Source organism: Rhinolophus hipposideros, assembly GCF_964194185.1.
Source record: "Rhinolophus hipposideros genome assembly, chromosome: 12".
NCBI lineage: Eukaryota > Metazoa > Chordata > Mammalia > Chiroptera > Rhinolophidae > Rhinolophus > Rhinolophus hipposideros.
This window is the reverse complement of record NC_138058.1, coordinates 73,932,733-73,948,521: the sequence shown is the minus strand read 5'-3', so window position 1 is coordinate 73,948,521 and position 15,789 is coordinate 73,932,733. Positions and strand designations below refer to the sequence as shown.

Below are 15,789 nucleotides of genomic sequence, written 5' to 3'. Positions count from 1 at the left end.
TTCACTGTTTATTTATGGAGCCTTTAGTATGCTCAAGGCCCTGTGGGGAACTACACAGAAAAATGACTTCACTATTCTACTGAATCTTGAGATCTAAGAATCAGAGAGTAAATACCCAAAACATGAAGTGTGACAGATGCAATCAATGACCAATATAGAAGCCAACTAAATATTACACAAGTCCAGAAATCTGGGGATGGAGACAGTAGTGATAGATTGGGAAGACTTCATAGACAAAAAATGCACTTGAGATACATTTTATGGCTCCTTCCAAATTGTATTATCCATGATGATGCCCTCTTTCCCCGTCTCCCCAACAACAGTCACAATAACAAAGACAAACAAACAAACATGGGGATGAAGTCACACATCACATACATAAGTACTTACAAATCTCTATTATTCTGTTGGGGAAGAGGTTGGTTTGCACCTCAGGCCTCCCCGTGCCAGCCGCAGCTGTTTCTACCACTTGATTTCTCTGCCCCTTTCCTACAGAAATGTCTGCATCTCAGTGTGGACCTGCTCGTCACAGATTATAGCTTTCCATTTACTCATTTGTTTGATCATCTGTTCACAAGTTGTATCATGGCAGTACTTCCTGGTACCACAGCTAGAGCCAGGAAGATGAGTAGATTTTCTGTGAAGCTCAGACCTCATGCAGATCTGTTATCAGCTTCTAGTGAGAAGCTGGAGTACCCAAATGTTGTTAGGGTTCTTCTCATGGTCCCTTTTTCTTGAATGCCATTTCTACAAAGAATTCGACAGAGGCATCAGAAAGCAAATGCTCCTTTGCATCTTGGAGGGCGGGCAATATTCACTAGAATGACTTCTTAAAGCAGATGTGACAGTTTTTTTGTTTGCTTTTTTAAGATGTGTGTGTATCAAGCAGAGGAAGACAAATTATGCAGTGTCACGATAGTGAAGAATCTTGTAGTTTGATTGTTTTGGGGGAAATGAGACAAATGGTAGTTAAAGACCACAGAGTCCTTATAATTTGCCAGTTATGTTGACGATGCTTTACGCATATTTGACTTACTTAATCCCTTCCAAGATCCCTGTGACACCCACACTGTTACTACCTGCATCTTCCAGGGAAAAAACAATTGAAGCATGAAGTTAAGTAACCTGCTTAATGTCACAGGCTGATGGGTGATGGCATTAGAATTCAGAGCAGACACTGGGGAGTGGAGGGGCAAGGGGTGGCGGCGGGGTATGGTGTAAAGGAAGGATGATGGTAGGCTGTGTTTTCCCGGAATTCTGGAGCAAAAAGCCATGCACTGAAGGAGGCATTCTTTCACACACACACCAGCAAATTTTGTTGCGGTGAGTGCCTGACAGACCTACGGGGCCGCCGGACAATTAAGTTCGTGAACTTTGCACAGCATAAGCGCCTGTGTTACACAAGTACTCGTGTAACTTGTATCTACTAAAGGGAATGGCCCAATAAATCTGCCAGGAATTCTACCTTCACAGACCTTCCACTCTGACAAACCAGAACCCTAAGAACAGGAAGTGGCTTGCTATGCCTGAGCGTCTGGTACCCACAAAACTGAGGGACCAATCAGCTTGCCCCCTCTTCTCTAGGGCTCACAACAAGCAGGCAGTGGGATGGAAAGGCAATTCCCGCGACGCTGGCATACAAAGGGCCTCAGCCTTCCTGGCGACGTGCTCGTGTGACAAGGCATCAAGCTGGCGTTCCGGGGAGCCCGTGGAGAGCTGTTTGTCTGGTCTGTGACTCAGTAGGACCCGAAGCCTGGCCCGGGCCGCCCAGCACAGTGCTCTTTCCATCACGTGGCTCCGAGCTTTGATCGGGTCACCGTTTCTCTCCTAGCTTGCCGATATTACCCCGCAGCCTGCGGGCATCGGGCCCCGTTTCCTGGCGGCCACCGGGCACGGAGGCCCGCGTTGCTCTCGGCGGCCGCGCGTCCTCCCCGCGCGCTCGGGGCCACCCGCCCCGCGCGCCCCGGGCCACCCGCCCCGCGCGCCCCGGGCCACCCGCCCCGCGCGCTCCGGGCCACCCGCCCCGCGCGCTCCGGGCCACCCGCCCCGCGCGCTCCGGGCCACCCGCCCCGCGCGCCCCGGGCCACCCGCCCCGCGCGCTCCGGGCCACCCGCCCCGCGCGCCCCGGGCCACCCGCCCCGCGCGCCCCGGGCCACCCGCCCCGCGCGCTCCGGGCCACCCGCCCCGCCTGCGCGGCCGCGGGGACGGCGGCAGGGGGCGCTCGCCGGGCGGGAGCCTCCGCGCCCCGCGCCTTTGTGAGCCCGCGCCGCCGCCCTCCTCCCCGCCGCCGTGCGCCCCGGCTGGAGGGCGGGCGTGGATAGAGGGCGGCTCCCGCGGGGTGCGGGGCGGCCGGCGCCGGCGCCGGGACCTGGCCGGGTACCGGCCATCGCGCAGCGCTCGGAGCGCGGCCCCCGGAGCCCTGACCGCGCGGGACCAGGTGGGTGGCGCGCGTCCCCTTTGTGTCCGCAGTCGCGGGGGCGGGAGGGATGTGGCCGCGGGGCGCCGGGTCCCGGGCGCGCGGGTCGGGGTCTGCCGTGGGGACCGCGGGCGCCACGCGGAAGGCGCCACCCCGGCCCCGGCCTGCTCCTCGGTGGCCGCAGGTGGGGACCTCGGGTCCCAGCGCCGCGGCCCGGGCGCGGGTCTGCAGCGCTGCGTCCGCGGAGCTCCGGCGGGTCCACGGCCGGCGGCGGGCTGGGGCGGCTGCCGCGTGGGGCCCGCAGTCTGCGCGGGCGGAGCGGGGGCCGGGGGCGGCGGGAAGCCCGGCCTGGCGGGAGCGCGGGCCCCAGGTGCCCTCCGCCTGGCGCCGCCCAGCGCCCAGGTGACCGCGGCCCCCGCCTGCCTCGCCCGCGCCTTCCCGGCCGGGGGCCGCCCCACCGCCCTGCACCGGCCTGGGCGTCCGTCTCCGGCCGCTGGGGCACGTCGGCGGCTCTGGGTCATAGGGAGGAAGAAAGAGGTTACTTCTACCCTATGGAGTAACATAGTCTCAGATGGTCATGCCCAAAGTGTGTGTTCTCTCTCGGTCTGGCTCCCCCCCCCCCAGTGAATTAAAAGAAGAAACTGAAAAATGTCCGTTCAACAACAAACATCCCCGCGCTCTCCTAGTGCCAGGTGGAAGGCAGATGAGGGGGGGAGTCAGTCCCAGGGGACTGTCCTGAGTGGGTGCTGCTGCCCTGGAGGAGGGGCTTGGGTCCCTGCACTGGAAAGGGACCCCACATCGTGCTTTAAACAGTTCTGGGAAGGAAGCCCTTTCCTGGGAGAGGGGCCTGGGGATCTAGTGAGGTCGTGTCCAGTGACTGGCCAGGGGCTGCCTTCTGGGGAGAGGTCCACCAGCAGGTGACACGTGTTTGTAATTGCAAAGCAGAAAGTGAGGTGGTGCCCAGGCCTGTGGAGCTGTGGGAGTTCCCAGGGGAGAAAGGAAGGTCGGGGTAGCTTTGTGAGGGAGGGAAAGCTTGAAGGTGGGGTAGGTGCTAGGTGGTAGGAAGGGCCCCTAGCGGAGGGAACTGCCCTGCGAGGAGGAAGGGGGGAGGGAACACAAAGGGGCCTGCTGGGGAACTTTCCCAGGGGAGCCCTGCCCAAGCGCTCTGCATTGCATTTCCTTCCCAGTACTGATAATAGGGACCTGGTCTTCTGCAGTTTTGTACTGCTTTTTAATTTTTTTGTTTTTATTATTTGTTAAAGAGTGCAAAAGGGATTGAGTAGAGAGGTCAGATGGGGACAAATCGTGAAATCTTTGTGTCCCAGGCTAACTTTGGTCTTGATCCTGAAGCAGTGGGGGGCCACTGATGTTTGGAGGAGAGTGAGTGAACTGAGCCCTGCTTTAGAGTGACTAAGGCGGCATTGAGGGAAGGGGGAGTGTGCAGAGTAAGATTTAGAATTAGACCCCACCACGCATACCTGTAGTATGAGCTTTAGGATCAGACTCCTCCACACCTGTAGTGTGAGATTTAGAATCAGACCCCCACACTTGTGTGAGCTTTAGGAGCAGACCTCCCAGACATACCTGTGGTGTGGGCTTTAGGATCAGACCCCCACACCCCCCACACCTGTGTGAGCTTTATACTCTGACCCCTCCACCTGTACTGCTCATCAGTGGGTCAGGCATAGATTGAAGTCCTCATGAGAGAATTGGATGCAAATAACCTAACTTTAATGGCGTGGAAAATACCCAGATTCAGCACAATTGGCGTTTGTAAGTTTAGGTGTTTAAAGGGCCCGAATCTAATGTCAGTGTAGTCTTGGAAAGGGAGCCAGTGAAGGGTAAACCCAAATGCTGGGGCAGAACTGCAGCCAGCGAATGTATGAGGCGGCCTTTCCAACGGGGGCTGAAAACAGGCCACGTTCAGTTTCATGCGCTTTATGAAATGTGCTGAGCGCCTGGGCTGGACGTGTGTGATCCCTGCATCCAGGCCGTCTCTTGTGGTTTGAGACTTGGCCGGGACCTCACACACTGTTTAGGTGATGCTGCTGAAGTCCAGCGGGGAACGTGCCACTCGGCAGGGCCAGACACTGGGAGCCACGTTGCCTGTTTTTTCCACTGTGGTTCATAATTTGGCCCTGCTGCCTTCTTTTGTTCTGATTTTCCTCCTCTTGGGAGCCTTTCTATTTGTGGTAGACTCAGGAGGAGGCCTGCCCTCCTAGCCTGGAAATCAGAGCAAGATGGTCATCGCAGATTCCTAAGTCAGCCCCCCACTGACTGTGTGGACTCAGAGGAGAGGTCAGGGACTCCAGCCACACACAGAGCTGTGGCTGGTCTGGCCCGGCACCAGCCTTGCTGCCGTGCACTTGAGCTAGAGATGGTGGCGATGTGTCAGCCACCTGGGGGTCTGGGGCCACTCAGGATGCTGGTGAGCCCTCAGACTCTTCCAGGGCATCTGGCCAAGGAAGGACTCCCCTGGATTCCTGGGGTGTGGGACAGCAGAGGCCCCCCAGAGGCCACGGACAGAGTGGGGTGCTTCTAAGGAGGTGAGCCTCCATATTCACTCTGGGAGACTTCCTACCTTGGCCGTCCAAGGACACTGAAGATGCCTTTCTTTAAGACTCGAAGAGTCATTTGAGGTGGTCATTTCTGGAACCAGCCTCCGCCATTCTCTGTGTCTGCATTGCCGACACACATGAATACCTTTTCTTAATTAGATGAAGAAATTAAATTGAAGCAACTGGTCACATACCTGCTGGGATCAGGGCTGAAGGACAGAGCGTGGACAACTGTGACCCAGCTATGTGACCATGGGCGAGTGTTGTAACCTCCCTGCACAGCCTCAGTTCCTTCAACTGTAAAACTAAGGTGTCGGTCTAAATGACTTTTAAGATCCAGAAATGAAAATGGGTCGTGTTAGAGGTCTCCAGGAGGAGAGTCGGTGGTGCAGGACTGCTCGCCAGCTGCATCCCAGGTAAGGATGTTTGCAAGAACGCCGCTTGTCAAGGATATGATGTTGAGCGGGCCTTTGACGAGGGTGCTTCATTGGCCATCAGTTAGCATCGTCCTTGGTTCCTAGGATCTAAAACCTGATTTGGGATGTGTTTCTGGAATGACCTTAGAGACCACTACTCTCAAGAGCAAGATGACGAGCTGGATGCATTGGAGAAAAGAAAGCGTGGAGAAATGTGTCAGCCCCTACCTATAGTCCCCTCGTGTTTGGCACTGGAGAGAGGAAACGGCAGTTAATATGTGTTTGGCGTTTCCCATCTCCAGGTGCTGGTAGGAAGTGCAAGGCTGTGGATCTGACTCTCACACAACCCCGTGGGACAGGCACTGCTACTGTCCCCAACTTCCAGAGTGGAGGTGAAACGCAGCTTGGCTGGTTATCCAAGGCTACACACAGGGTAAATGTGGAACTCAGAGTCTTGCAGAAAAGATTATATTCTGTGACCTTAAGGAGGCTACAGTCTGGGGGGGGCTGGGAGCCAGCTCATTCACAGAATGTTTTAGCCATGGGATCGGAGTGCAGAGTGCAGTGGGCTGTGGGAGGGGCCGCTCTCCAGCCCGTGTGGGGAGCGTGGGCCCCCCTGCTGCAGCAATGGCAACAGGGACTCTGGCTGGGATTTGGAGGATGAGTACCAGTTAGCTAGTCTAACTGGAGGGTCAAGGTCAGATTCTGGACCTGGGAGCAGCAAGAAACAGCCCGGGGCGGAGAGGAAACTTACAGCCAGCATAGCGGGGCTGAGCCCTGAGCTAGCGGGGCACTCTCTTGGCCAGTGTCTTGTTCGCAGGTGTCTCTAACGCTGTTCCCACCAAGACTCCTGGGTATAACACAGTTGCTTTCCTTGCTGGTGTCTTCTGGAAGGGTCTCCCCAGTGTGGGGTTTTGATTAGCTTTGGAGCCTCGGTCCCTCCACTTCCCTTTTCACCCCCAAGTTCTGCTTGGTAGAGAGGGTTCAGGGCAGAGGAGAGGAACCATAGGCAGCAACCATCTTTTTTACAACCCAGGACTGTGTGTGTCTTCTGTCTCCAGAGTCACCTGAGCGAGGCCGGCATGGTTCCCCAGGCTGACAGCCGCCTGTGGCTGTGGCTGAGAACCTCCGAGCTGGACGTTCACCCACGCTCAGGCTGTGGCAGTGCAGCCTGGCTCGGGGGCGAGGACGGATTGCAGACCTGGGAGCGGAGAGGAGGGTTCCAGGTCTGGACAGTGGATATTGAGTGTTTCTGTCGGGTTGTTGGTTAAACAGGGTTTGTCTCTGCCCTCGGAATGCCTCTTACAAGAGGGTTTTCCTGGGATGTTTTTTTGGCTTCCAGTGGGCTGGTTTTCGAGCAGTGCTTTGGAACACGGCAAGTTCAGCGTTGGGGGTGGCTGCGTTTTAAGGTTATCTGGAGGGAGGTGGGCTTTGCAGGCCACATCAGACAACAGGAGAGTGCTTCTCCCACGGCCACGGCCCTCCTGTTAGCCATGCAGACAGCGATGGAGCTGTCCCTTTATGGTCTCCCGCATCCAGCGCACGTGGTACCTGGCCGGTCACAGGATGGTGTATGGTCCTCCCCACCTGTCCTCTGTTGCTCGCTGGTCTGCCTGGTTTCCGGTGTTCCATGGTGGCACCACATGCCAGCCCCTGCCACCCCCTCCCCAGTGCTGTCCCCGGAAGACAGGGCAGCATGCCTGCTGGTCAGAGAGGCTGTCACCCTCCCGCAACTGGGGGATGGGAAGTGACGGCTGTGTCAGGCGACCTCTTCCCTCTCAAGGTAGAACATTGTCTTCCACTGGTGTTCCGAAGCAGAATCAGTGCAGAGAATGATTGACTTTTGGGGATGCTTTATGTTGATCCCACTGGTATCCCTCATTATTCTCTGCACTGACCCCTTGTCACTTTCCTGCTGGGACACCTTTAGTAGCTCCCGTTGCTTGTGTAGTCACCAGTGTGCCCTTTGATTGAGATTTGGAGATTTGTCACCACTTGGTTCCGGCTTGTCTTTCTAGCACTCATCTTTCAACAGCCTCCACACTCATGCCCCGGCACACTGTCCCACCACGTCCACTGATGACCCTAAAGGCTCACCCAGCACACGTGTGGCCTTTTTCTTAGCGCTGTGGACACTTCAGTGTGGGAGCCGTGGAGGCTGCCTCGTCCAGTACTGGCGTCTTGCGGGTGGGAAAAGGCAGACCGCGGCTCAGGCTGGGCCCCAGGTCTGGGACTTGTGTTTCTCCCATCTGCTGGTGGAAACGTTCTCCCCCCCAGGTGCTTCCATGGCAACTTTTTCTTCAAACCCCGCAATTGCACTTAAAACTCTAATTTTAGTGATTTATGTAACTGTCTGATTTCCTCTACTACATGATAAGCCCTAGAATCCTGCACTTCCGCATTCCCTCCGTGCCTGTCATGCTCTTTCTTTCCAAGGGTGCTTTTGTTCAGTGGTTGAACACAAGGTAGAAGAAGCTGGTTCAAGAGGGAGAGCTCCGGCAGACTTTCAGTGAGGAAGTGGGATTAGCGTTTACATTCTTTCTTCACGCTGGGAGGTCAGGCCGCAGGACGGTGAGCTGCTGACCGCATGGTGGGTGGAACTGTCAGCTCGGGGCTGGAGGCTGAAGACGACAGGTGTGGAGCGTGCAGCGTGCAGCGTGCAGCATGCGGCCCTGGCCTGGGATGCAGGATGGAGGCCCGACGTCCCGGGGCCCGAGGTTGTGTAGATAGCAGACGGTGCCCATTGCACTGTCACAGACGGTGGGCCCACGTGAGCTGGCCGGAGGTCATCCTGCAGCGTGGGGCCCACTGTGACGAGGGGAGGCTGAGGCAGGGCGTGTGGACCTCGCCCTGGGTGCTCACTGTCCAGCGAGGCACGCGTATTGAGGGACAGTGACACACAAGGGCCAGCACGTGCCCATCTGTGTGTGTTGGTGGAGCTCTGGGGAGGAAGTGACTGGTGGAAACTGGAGTGGGAGCGGGCCGACTTTGAAGATGGGACAGCAGGGAGGAGGGCATTCCTGCTGGGGCACAGGGGCCAGAGATTCGGGCGCACAGGGCTTGCTCCTGAGGGTGTTGTGGAGTCAGGGCTGGTGTCAGGGCTGGTGGCCAGGCCCGCAGCAGGAGGGGGCAGGGCACCATCAGCCTTAGGATGCTGGGTGCTGTGGGCAAAGGGCTGCCAGAGTTCCTGGGAAGAATGTTTGCTAGGGAAACGCAGTGTGGGCCGTTGAGCTTGTGGTTCTCAGTGTAGCGATTGTAGCAGCGCCGGAGACACCCCAGGACCCACAGAGCAATCGTGTATTCTGTGGGGTCTGGTCTCCGGAACCCGTTTCTCAGTGCCTCGTGCTCTCCTTTGGTCTCTGGTGCCAAAAGCATCTCACGTAGGGAGTGAATGGTTCCAGGAGAAGCCTCGTCTCGGAAGTGGGAAGGCTTGCAGACCCTGGGGCCAATTGTTACGTGACTGAGAATAGGAGGGAAACGGAAGTCCCAGAAGTTAATTTTTCCTGATGGGCCCCGAGTGCCAGCACTTTGTGGTAGTGGGGGCACTGGTGTGTCATAGTCTGGGACAATGGAATAAAAGGAGCTTCCAGGAGACTTTTAGAGCTGGCGTCTGAGGCTCTGAATTTGTTGGCTAAAACTTTGTATGTTTCTTCCAAATCACTCTGCGGGGCCGAAGCAGCCCTGGTCCCGGGTGGGGATGACACACAGCTGGCCTTCGGCTGAGATCAGAGTACCTTCTTTCTTCTCTGGGTCTCAATGAAGCACTAACCACAAGCCTTGAGAGCTGAACCAGTCTGCTTGTTGTAGGGGCCGGAGATGTTAGAGAAGGAAGCAGAAAGTCCTCTTTATGCCGTGAGCTCGTGGGCCCTGGGGAACTGCCTCTGCTTTAGTGTCTGTTGTCCCCTCCCCTAGCCTGCTCAGTGATGGCTTCCACCGACCCTCTTGACCTGAGGCGCAGGGCAATGCTGCAGACCCCCAAGGTCATGTGTTGGCACTGACCCCCAGTGTGATGGCACGAGGAAGTGGGGTCTTTGGCAGGTGCTTGAGGGCGGGGCTGTTATGCATGGGATCAGTGCCTTTATAAAAGAGACCCCCAGAGCTCCCTCACCGTTTTGCCATGTGGGGACACAGTGCAAAGAGGGCTGTGTGTGACCCAGGAAGCGGGTTCTCACCAGTCGCTGAATCTGGCACTGCCTGGATCTTGGACGTCCCAGCTCCCAAAACTGAGAATAATGTCTGTTGTTTATAAGCCACCTGGTCTGTGGGTTTTTGTTGTGATAGTCCGATGGCAAAAATCGTCAGTCACCTGTCATATTGGAGTTGGGCCCCCTCGATTGATCACATGCAAAAACCCTGGTAAGGTCACATTCACAGATAAGGGGTGTTAGGGGTTTGTGTCTTTTGGGGGACACAGTTCAGCCCATAGCATACATCTGCCAGTATCAGCTAGTACATGTTTGTATGTATGTTACTGTGTGTTTGGCCAGCACTGGAACACTTACTAACACAGACCTAAACACACAGGTTTGTTTCCTCAGTGACGAGGTGATTAAGGGTGCGGTTCCAGCGTTGGTACAGCTGCCCGGTGCTGTCACGCAGAACCCAGGGTTCCCTGTGCTGTTCCACCGTCCTTCCCAGGTGGGCACTGCAGGGCCCAGCAGGCCCACCTGGGCTCCGGGTCACGCCTGTGTTTAGGGTGGCAGCAGAGGTGGGGGAAGTTGGTGTCAGCACCGTCTGTCCCTTTCTATCAGGAAAGAACAGGCTTTTCCAAAAGCACTGCAGTTACCTCTTCCCTGTCTCATTGTTCTGGGCTCCATGGCCGCTCCCAGGAGTGAGAAGTTGGGAAGTAAAGCTGCAGGAGCTGGGGGCACTGGCCTTGAGCGGACTGGGGCAAAGCCCAGTGTGGTCCCTGGCCAGACACACTTTCAGAAACGGTCTTTGCTTCTCGCAGCTGCCCTTTGAAAGGCCAGAATCCTTATGGGACGAGGTGCAGACCACTCTGCACCTGGCTGAGATGTCCTTGGTGTCGTGTCGGGTGGTGCACACACCTGGGTCTTACATGAACGTTTGGAGCTTCCTGTTCAGTGAGGGCCGGGAGATCACAGTCCTGTCTTGCTCATTTCTGCTTCCCTTCGCAGCTGGCACAGTGCCTGGCACATAGTAGGTACATGATATATATTTGTTGAGCTTCGTAGGCGTCTTTTCCCCTTCAGTGGCATTCAAGTCCGGAAACAGTCTCAGGCATTCATTCTTTCTTTTATTCATTTGTCCATCCATTTGGCGAAACGTTTTTGGTGCTGAGGGTTCAAAGGCAGATTAAGGAATATAGAGTGAGGGTGAGGGCATGGAAAGAGGGAGGCGAGGGGGCTGGCGAGGTCTTTCTAGAACAAGACAGGGTGTGGTGCTCTGTAAGCAACAGGACAGCTGTTCTCTCTTCCACGTTTGGAATTGTATGGATTCTAGTTTGACTCTAGTGAAAGCAACCAGTTGGGACACAGAGGAAACTCTTCTCATCTAGCAGTGTCGCTTACTCCCCATTTATCCCGTTTGTGAAATAGCTCAAAATCTAAGGTGCCTGCTGCTTCGTCTTCTTTTTTTAAATTAGTTTCAGGTGTACAAAACAAGGTAATAACCATTTATCATTTACACCCCTCACACAGTGATAACCTCCTCTGACATCACACACAGCCGTTACGTTTCCACTGCTTCCATTCCTAATGCTGGTCTCTGCTTCATGTAACTATATGTGCTTCTTAATATGCTGCTAAGTATTTGTGAACCTCCACCCTAAGCCAGGCACCGAGCTGAGGAAGGTGCTAGCGTGAGTGCATCTCAGAAGGAAGTGTTTTCAGTTGGTCTTGAAGGAGTGTGCTCTTCCTGGCGCGGAGGGGCCCAGGGCAGCAGTCTTATCTGTTTATGCTTTAATCGCTCCCAGCGCTCTTTCTCCTTTGGCCTGAAGCCCTGCTTCCTTGGCAGTGACCTTGTTTTTTCTCAGTCCCTGGCCACTTGCAGCGGGACCCGCCTTTTTCCAAAAGGAGCAGCTCTCCTGCTCGTGCTCTGTGGAGGCCACTTCTCCGAGCCCTTGGCTGTGCCCTGCTGGCATGGCAGATAAGACTGCTCTCTCAAGGACAGCGTTTATCTGCGGAGGGCAGGACTTCTCTCCGGTACAGGAGGGACAAACCACGGGCAGACAGGCGGAAGGGGGTGTCATCGAGAGGGGTGCTGTCCCAGTGGTAGTTACTGCCCTTGAACTGTGGCCAGTCCCACGTGAGCTGGGCTGTGAGAGTAGAAAGCATCCAGGACCCAAAATCGAGTGAAAAACAATGTAAAATATCTCAGAACTTTTCTATAGAGAACATGTTCACGATTTTAGTTTGGCTATATTGGATTCAATAAAATGCGTCGCTAACATTAATTTCCCTTTCGTATTTTCTACTTTTTAGTTTTTTAATGTGGACACCAGAAAATTTAAAATTACATAGGTGTCTCACATATTTCTTTGGCCTGATGATCTGGAGGAACCTGGAGAAGTATGTTTCTTTCGTGGTTAATAGGCTGTTGACCGGCTTTGTCCCCTTCTAGGGAGTCCTCGGGCCTGGGGCTCGGGACTAGCAGCCGTGGTTTCCTACACATAGCGTGTCTGTTCCTGAGTTGTGCTGTGTTTTCACTGCCACTTGACAGTTTGCATTTCATATCTTGAGTTCAGGTGTGGATGGTTGACGTCCCCTCTGACTTGGGCACACTCTTCTCTGCAGCCTGAATGGTTTGGACTCAATGATGAAGTGACTCAGCTCGATTCAGTATCAACTCAGATGCAAAAGCCCTTGGACTGGTTATTGTTTGTTTGTTTGTTTGTTTATGTGTAAAATGCAGGGCTTGGGTTTGATGAACTTAACGTTTTTCCTTCCAAAACTCCTTGACTGTTGAAATTGACTTTGCCTTTCCCCTCCACGTGAGGCTAATTGTCCCAGGACCTCCTAATTTGCCCGAGTCCACCTGTCTCTCACGCAGCTTCCACTGTGTTCGCTCCTGAATGTTGGCATTCTCCCCACCTGCCTTGGGGGCCTGATTCAAGTGCACCCACCAACCCTTCCACGTTCTAGACGCCTGAGGGCGGCTGGCGGGGAGAAGGAGCCCCTGTGTGCCCCTGATTTTGTGAATTCTGACAACTGCGCCTGCTGTGTGTCTTAGAGTGCTGGCACGTGTTGTCTGCCAGCGGCTCAGCCCTTCACGCACATGTCCTGTAGCTGACCTCTCGGTTGCACCCACATTTCTGGCAGCAGTGTGTTCCTTCCTCGTTTACTTTCCTAGCTGCACAGTGTTTCCTTCAGGCCTCGCCCTGTCCCTGAGCTGCCACTTTGTGGGTGACACTGATTCACCTGCCTTCTTTTACTCCCAGGACCCAGCAGGCACGCATGGCACCTAGCGCCTACCAGCTTTGCAAAGTTGAATCTTTTAAAACCCTAGAAACCAGCATAAACGCCAGCATACTGTATTAAAAACAAGCATACTGTATTAAAAAACAGTAACACCAGAATTGACGTTAATGCGTGTCATTTAATGTCAACAAAATAGAAGTGTCATTTAGTCAACTGAAACTCAAGGCACAGCTATATGGAAATTATATTTAACCTGGAACGAGTGTGCTTTTTAGTATTTGGCATGATGCCCGTGAGGCCTCTGGCAGAAAAACATCCCCAAATTCAGAACTGCTCTCCATGCTTCTGTCTTCTTTCCAACTTTCCCTGACAGTAGAGATGAGATGCGGACTTCGACATTTTCTTGTCGCATTTCTTTGGGGTGAATGTGGCTGTGGCAGGCTGGGCTTCTGGAGGAAAGGGACGTCTTACTCATGTTTGAATTCCCAGCACAGGACCTGGTGCATTCAGCTTCAGGATGCCAAACTATGAACTGAACTTAATTTGAAAAATAGAAAGGACATTAAGATGGGGGGGGGATCACTTTGTAAGTAATAAAATGTCTAACCACTATTCTGTACACCTGAGACTGATATAATATTGGCTGTCAACTTTAATTGAAAAAAATAAAAGAGAAGACTGTCTTCTAAAAAGAAGAAAAACAACAACAAAAAAGGATTTTGCCCGAAATACCACCACATGGATTGTTTTTAAAGCCACTGGCATCCATAAACTGACCCCAAATGGCAAAAACTCTTAGCTGAGCTGTTATGATTTCAGTTTAGATAATATTTGGATCTTCCCTTGTGTGGACTCTATGCTATCTACCCCATACTGTTTATCTAGAAATCAGTCTAGTTTACACTGTGTACCATCATGGGAAAATAAATACGGTGGTCGTCACATCAAGATTTTCTTGGTAAACATGAAATTGTTATTATTTCACAATTTTTTTCTAAGTGAAATTAGCTACAAGGAACACATGCGAATATGATGAAGTGGGCTCTGCTTCAGAGCAGGAAGCGTTTATGTATAAAGCATGTGGCCTCAGCAGGAGGGATGAATTTCTAGGCCTAGACTGGGGGAAGGGATGGCTTCAGGATAAATGCATGATTTTTATTTGCAACTGTGTGATTATTTTGGACAGTTGTGCTTTGGGAATCTAGCTCAAGGAAATGATGCTAAATGTAGAGAAAAAAAAATGCTCTATGCACAAATGTTCCTCTTCATTGTTTTTTAAAAGCAATCATACCCTCAAATGGAAAACATCTAAAAATGGTTAAGTTAATAGTATGCTGTACAATGTTTGGAGATTGTGGACATGGGGACATGTTTACAGTATATCATTAAATGAAAACAGGTATGAGACCGAAATGTGTGTGCAGTTTGTGTACAAACATGGAAAATATGCTGAGGAAAGGAATCATAACTCATAAGGATTGTGACTTTTTCTATGTTTGATTTTTCAAACTGTGGTTATATTTCATTTTGTGAAATAAATGATTTCAATTAAAACATTTTAATCGTAAATTCTGATGACCGACACACACAAATTTCATTATTTCACACACAACACATACGTAAATTAACCCTGTATCTCAAGTGGGCATTTTGCAGCATGGGGTTTGGAGAGAAATGAGTGACACACAGAGAAAGCCCTCCTGTTAATAGTAAACGGAACAATGCAGTGCAAACACCAGCATTTTTCCTGAAGGGGTGCTCATTCATGCTTGCTTTGCTATCATACCCCTGCCAATCTGAGCAATGACAGTCCCTGTCAGAACTGTGACGTGGCTCCACGGAGTCCAGGTCACCTCATCCATAGCCTAGAGGTTCTGGTCACAACTTGAGCTGAGTGCCTGGTAACCACAGGAACAGGGGATTACAATCCTGCTCCGGATGTCAAGTTCCATTTAAAGTCTTCTGCAAAGACCTTTAATCTCTCTGCAAACCTTCACGTTTTCTTGGTGGAAAAAGTGAGTAGAGTAGTAGGGTTACTTCTTTTCCTGGGCTCCTCTGAGGATTAAGTCAATTGTGAATGAGACAGTTTTAAAAAAAAACATTTAACCCTATCCCAAAGGCAGAGTCATAAATATCCTGCTGCAGTTCCGGAGGGAGGAGGTGACACATGAGGAATGGTAAGGGCTCTGGGAATCTGGGCAGACACTGCCTAATGCTCTCAAACTCTGCCTTGAAAACACTTTCTGGCCACAAGGATGGGAAGTATTGGGCTTATCAAGGCTGGTACTACTTTCTCTAGCTTTTCATTTAAAGATAGGACAGCTGAACTGAAATAATGCCATATTTTCTCTTTTCCCCATTTTTCTCTTTTGACTGTGGTTTTGCTTTAAATTTTTAGTGAAAATGCCAGCAGACCCCAGAGTATTTCTGGTAGGTAGAGCAGATGTGGGCTGTGGGCTGAAGTTAGCAGTACATTCTTTTATTGAAGCCTCACACTCTGGATGTTTTACAAGGTCTGACAATTAGGTTTGCAGACTTGTTGCGATGATGTTGCTAACCTTTTCTTGATATCAAAGGGATTATTCATTATGAATTTGTACCAACTGGACAAACAGTTAACCAAGTTTACTATTTGGAAGTGCTGAAAAGGCTGCGTGAAAAAGACTACCTGAACTTTTCGCCAACCATTCACGGCTCTTGCATCACGACAATGCACCAGCTCACACGACATTGTCTGTGAGGGAGTTTTTAGCCAGTAAACAAATAACTGTTTTGGAATACCCTCCCTACTCACCTGATCTGGCCCCCAATGACTTCTTTCTTTACCTGAAGATAAAGGAAATATTGAAAGGAAGACATTTTGATGACATTCAGGACATCAAGGATAATATGACGACAGCACTGATGGCCATTCCAGAAAGAGTTCCAAAATTGCTTTGAAGGGTGGACTAAGCGCTGGTCTTGGTGCTTAAAAAACATAGCTTCCCAAGGGGAGGACTTCGAAGGTGACTAGTGATATT

The 15,789-nt window shown here is 52.5% G+C and overlaps 1 protein-coding gene across 4 annotated transcripts in view; it reads left to right on the top strand.

The window, feature by feature from the left end:
* Positions 1-2,298: 2,298 nt before the first annotated feature.
* The window catches only part of RNF144A (ring finger protein 144A), a 98,126-nt gene continuing 84,635 nt past the window's right edge, over positions 2,299-15,789 (top strand). Inside the window, exon 1 of one of the 4 annotated variants that reach the window (XM_081068225.1) lies at positions 2,299-2,437. The gene's annotated coding sequence lies outside the window, so the exon portion shown is untranslated. Of the gene's footprint in view, positions 2,438-4,648; positions 5,391-7,835; positions 8,025-15,789 lie in introns of those variants that run through there. The other 3 variants (XM_081068227.1, XM_081068226.1, XM_081068228.1) reach the window with 3 other exon arrangements.